Below are 5,894 nucleotides of genomic sequence, written 5' to 3' on the forward strand. Positions count from 1 at the left end.
TGGTGTCTAAGGAAAGCAATAAGGGGACTCCCACCAACCTTACACTTATCTGGCCAGTTGGTTGGTCAAGCTCCGACTTGGAGGGCTTGAAGGCTAACTACAGTTAGGAGGTGTCTAGAACTAGAGTAACTTTAGGATAGAGAGTCCACTGCGTGCTAACTTGATTGTAATTAAAATCTAACCACAACTAATTCTTCTATTAGTTTTAGGACTTCTTAGGATCTCTTCTTTAGAACTTTTTTCTCTCTTCTCTTCTCCTCTTAATAAAAAATAATAATAATAATCCTTAACAGACTAGGATAGTCCTACATAGACTTTTTAGTCGCATGTTAGGTCGACGATCACTAAAACCTGACTTGCAACCATTAGACGAAGAATTAGAAAAGACTCTTAGGACTATCCGAGTTAGAAACATGGCTGCACCTGGTGAGGCTAATCCTCCACGCCTATTGAGAGAATATTTCACTCCATCCTCGTATACCTACTCTCCATGCATTCAAGCACCTCCAATAGAAGCTACCCAATATGAGATTAAGTCTAGCATTATTCAAATATTGCCATCATTCTATGGACTTAGTAATGAGGACCCATACAAATACTTGGATGAATTTTTTGAAATTTGTTCCACAGTAAAAATCCAAAACTTCTCCGATGATGCCCTTAGGTTGAAATTGTTCCCTTTCTCACTTAAGGACAAAGCCAAGCATTGGTTAAACTCCTTAGACTCTATAACCATTTTAACTTGGGATCATCTTCAGAGAGACTTTCTCAAGAAATATTTTTCAATTGGAAAAATAAATCAAATTAGAAAAGCTATCACTAGTTTTTTCCAATTGGAGGGTGAACTTTTTCATGAGACATGGAAAAGGTTAAGGGACCTCATTCGTAAATGTCCACACCATGCTGTCTCTAAATGGCAACTTTGTCAGTATTTTTATGATGGTCTATCAGAGAAACACCGATAAATGGTTGATGCATCATGTGGTGGGACATTCATGCTAAAGAGTGAGGATGAAGCCTGACAGCTCTTTGAAACACTTAGTGAGAATTTCCTACATCATATGTCTGTCACCTCTAGAGAACAACCCATGCTTCAACAAAAAAGAAGTAGAATTTATCAGATTGGAAACGTCATAGATATCCACGGTAAGGTAGATGAACTATCCCAAAAATTAGACCGTCTTCTAAATACTGGACAATCTCCGATTCCACCTAACACAATCCAAGAAGTTTGTGCATTGTGTGCAAGTCCGAACCATTTTGTTAGTGAATGCCTAGCCGCACCTCAATTTTCTGAGTTTGTGCACGAGCAGGTTCAGCAAGCTCAAGTCCAACAAGCTCACAGACCAGAAAATGATCCATATTTGAACACTTATAACCCCGGCTAGAGAAACCATCCAAATTTTTTCTGGAGACCACAACCAGTGGTTGGCCCTGCCACACCTTGACCTCAATATCAGGACCCAACATATAGGCATGGACCATACCATCAATTTCAAAATGCTCCTCAACCGTCTACTACTGGTCACAGCTCAGCTTTTGAGGAAAAAGTTCTGAAAGCACTAGAACGATTAGAAGTCAACACTCAGACCCTTAACTCCCACACACAATCCATTGCTAAGCTAGAGACCCAAATAGGTCAACTAACGACTGCATTTAGTAAGAGGAAAGGAAAAAAATTACCTAGCCAATCCGAGAGCAACCCAAGAGGGCAATTTGTGATTGAGAGCTCTAATACCCCAGAAGCTTTTTCTGAATACGTCAAATCAATCATGACTCTGAGAAGTGGGAAGGTCATTGAACACACTAGTAAAACCAATGAGACCGACCCTAAACCTCTAACCGAAGCCAAATCACCCAAGAACAAGGAAGACATTAAAATAGAGAATGAACCAACTACACCGAAATCATCTTACTTACCTAAAGCCCCATTTTCGGATGCCCTGAAAGCTCCTATTCCTGCAGATAAGAAGGGAGGAAGACTCGATGAGATGTTGAAATTGTTTAAGCAAGTCCAAATTAATCTTCTCCTTTTAGATGCAATCAAACAGGTCCCTGCTTATGCCAAATTTTTGAAGGATTTGTGCACCCAAAAACATAAATCTAAATCACAAATCTCAAAGAAAGTACACCTCACTGAACAGGCTAGTTCTGTCTTCCAGCATACCACTCCTCCAAAGCTTAAGGACCCAGGAGCCCCCATCATTTTCTGTGTTATAGGAGATTATCACATTGAAAAAGCTCTTCTGGACTTAGGGCAAGTGTGAATCTTTTACCTAATTCGGTGTATGAACTTTTTGGATTCGAAGAACTGAAACCCACATCAGTCACACTGCAATTAGCCAACAAATCAATTAAGGAACCACATGGAATGCTTGAGGATGTCTTGGTCAAGGTAGATGAATTTTACTTTCCAGTTGATTTTCTGATTCTCGACATGGAACTAAGTGGCAACCCAAGACAAATTCTCATTATCTTAGGACGACCCTTCCTAGCTACAGCAAATGCATGCATTAATTGTAGGACAGGAGTCATGGACGTATCGTTTGGGAATAAGAAACTGAGACTGAATATGTTTGGTGCTTCCCAAGGACCATCAATGGATAGTTACTTCGAAGTAGATACACTAGAAGACATTATAGAAGATGCAACACCCACAATTCTAGCACCAGATCCCTTAGATACTTGCTTGGCTCACTTTGGAATGTATGACTTTAAGGGATATATATGAAAGAAGTTAATACCTTGTTGGATACACCACACGATAAAATCACTCCTCCATGGACAATCAAGTATGAGCCATTGCCCACATTAGTCAGTACACCAATAGTCCCATCTTTAGAATCACCACCTACGTTAGAATTGAAATTCCTTTCTGCTACGCTCAAGTATGTATTTCTAGGACCCAATGACACCCTCCCAGCAATCATTGCATCAGACTTGATCCCTAATCAGGAAGCACAATTAGTTGGTATTCTGAAGGAATACAAAGAGGCTATCGGTTGGTCCATTATCGATTTAAAAAGAATTGACCTCTCCATTTGCATGCACCATATTCATTTTGAGGCAAATGCCAAACCCCATCGAGATATGCAGAGGAGATTGAACCCAAACATGCGTGAAGTAGTAAAGAAAGAGGTGGTAAAGTGGTTAGATGCTGGAATCATCTACCCCATATCCGATAGTAAATAGGTCAGTCCCATTCAAGTAGTACCTAAGAAATCAGATATTACTGTGGTTGAGAACGAAGAAGGTGAACTGCTTCCCACTCACATATCATCTGGATGGCGAGTATGCATAGATTATAGAAAACTAAATGCCGTTACTAGGAAGGACCATTTTTCATTGCCCTTCATCGACCAAATCTTAGAATGGTTAGCAGGACAAAGTTTCTTCTATTTTCTTGATGGTTATTCAGGGTACAATCAAGTACCTATATTTTTGGATGATCAAGAAAAGACTACCTTCACCTGCCCCTATGGCACCTTCGCTTTTCGACGTATACCATTCGGGCTCTGCAATGCACCCGCTACATTTCAACGGTGCATACTGGCCATTTTTTCAGATATGGTGGACAAATGTCTTGAAGTTTTTATGGATGATTTTTCTATATTTGGAACCACCTTTGAGGATTGTCTCCATAATCTTTCCAAAATTCTTAAACGGTGTATGGAGACAAATCTCGTCCTAAGTTGGGAAAAGAGCTATTTCATGGTGCAGAAAGGAATTGTATTAGGATATATTATTTCTGAAAAAGGGATCGAGGTAGATAAAGTCAAAGTTGAGGTCATTTCAAAACTACCACCCCCTACTTCAGTCCGACAAATACAATCCTTCTTAGGTCATGTCGGATTTTATAGACGCTTCATCAAAGACTTTAACAAGATTTCAAGACCCCTATGCAATCTGTTGGCCAAGGATACCCCATTTATCTTTGACGAAGACTGTTTGAAAGTATTCAACACATTATGAACAGCTCTGACAACAGCACCCATAATAAAACCCCCTGACTGGTCCATTCCATTTGAGATTATGTGTGATGCCTCTGACTTTGCAATAGGTGCCATCTTAGGCCAAAAAATCAATAAGGAGCCACATGTGATCTATTATGCTAGCAAGACTCTTTTCGATGCCCAATTAAACTACACCACAACAAAAAAAGAGCTACTAGTAGTAGTGTTCGCCCTTGAAAAAATTCGCTCATATCTGTTAGGGTCTAAGGTTCTAGTTTACTCTGATCATGCAGCTCTGAAACATCTCCTCTCAAAGAAAGATACTAAACCACGTTTGATTAGATGGATCCTTCTTTTACAAGAATTTGATCTAAAAATTCGAGATAAGAAGGGTTCCGAGAATGTGGTAGCTAATCACATCTCCAGGATCTTAGTTGAACACACGATAGGCATAGATGAGGTTAAAGAGAAATTTTCTGACGAACAACTTTTCGCAATCTCCTCTTGCCGTCCTCCATGGTTTGCCCATTTTGTCAATTACTTGTCAACAGGACAAGTACCTTCTCACTGGACAAAATAAGAAAAGGATCGATTTTTCTCGCAAATTAAACATTATTTCTGGGAGGAACCTGAACTATTCAAATACTGTCCTGACCAAGTTATTCGCCGTTGTGTCCCCGAGAGTGAATTCCAAAGCATTCTCACTTTTTGCCATTCTTCGACATGTGGGGGACATTTTAGTGGAAGAAAAACTGCAGCAAAAGTGCTGCAAAGTGGGTTTTATTGGCCAACGCTTTTCAAAGATGCATATGAATTTGGCCGAAGTTGTCTGCAATGTCAGCAAATAAAAAATTTATCCAAGAAGGATATGATACCGCTGACCCCTATTTTAGTAGTAGAAATCTTCGATGTTTAGGAGATTGATTTCATGGGACCTTTTCCAGCCTCATTTGGATTCGAATATATTCTGGTGGCAGTTGATTACGTGTCAAAATGGGTGGAGGCAATAGCTACATAGACTAATGATAATAAAGTTGTAACTAGTTTTATCCAATGAAACATCATTAGTCGATTTGGCTTCCCAAGGGTGATCATTAGTGATGGGGAGACTCATTTTACGAATAAATATTTTGAAGCACTTATGAAAAAATATAATATTACACACAAAGTGGCCACACCATATCACCCCCAAACTAATGGTCAGGTAGAGGTGTCAAATAGGGAGATTAAACATATCATAGAAAAGACGGTTAGGCCCGATAGAAAGGATTGGTCTCTTCGCTTAGATGATGCATTATGGGCTTACCGTACAGCTTTTAAAACTCCTATTGGTATGTCACCCTACCGACTAGTTTATGGCAAAGCTTGCCATCTGTCGGTTGAATTAGAACATCATGCACTCTAGGCCATACGAATGTTTAATTTTAACATGAAGAATGCAGGTTCTAATCGAAGGTTGTAAATCAATGAACTGGAAGAACTTCGCAACGATGCATACGAGAGTTCACGAATTTACAAGGCTCGAACCAAAGTATTTCATGATAAATATATCTCTAGAAAATCATTTGAACTAAATCAAAAGGTATGGCTTTTCAATTCCAGGTTACGCCTTTTTCCCGATAAACTTCGATCCCGATGGGATGGACCTTTCATTGTCACACAAATATTTCTACATGGAGCAATTAAAATTCATGACCCCCGGAATGGCAATACATTTAAGGTAAACGGTCAACGTCTGAAGCCATATGTAGATGAAATTGCACATAAAGAATAAATCGACACCATCTACCTGTGTGATCTACTTTATAATGAATAATAAACTGGACGTCTGGCTGAAGACGTAAAACTTAGCGCTTGTTGGGAGGCAACCCAATGATTTCATATTTTTTTTACTTTACTGCAGCTGCAGGAATTTAGAACAAGAGCCTATTAATCAATGAA

General features: G+C 39.4%; 1 non-coding gene across 1 annotated transcript; it reads right to left on the bottom strand.

Moving 5' to 3' along the window:
- Positions 1-801: 801 nt before the first annotated feature.
- LOC140857618 (small nucleolar RNA R71) lies at positions 802-907 on the bottom strand. The gene has a single exon (XR_012141110.1). It is a non-coding gene; the product is annotated as a small nucleolar RNA R71 (small nucleolar RNA).
- Positions 908-5,894: the final 4,987 nt, after the last annotated feature.

The sequence above is a fragment of the Elaeis guineensis genome, chromosome 4 (assembly GCF_000442705.2).
Source record: "Elaeis guineensis isolate ETL-2024a chromosome 4, EG11, whole genome shotgun sequence".
In the NCBI taxonomy this organism is placed as follows: Eukaryota; Viridiplantae; Streptophyta; class Magnoliopsida; order Arecales; family Arecaceae; genus Elaeis; species Elaeis guineensis.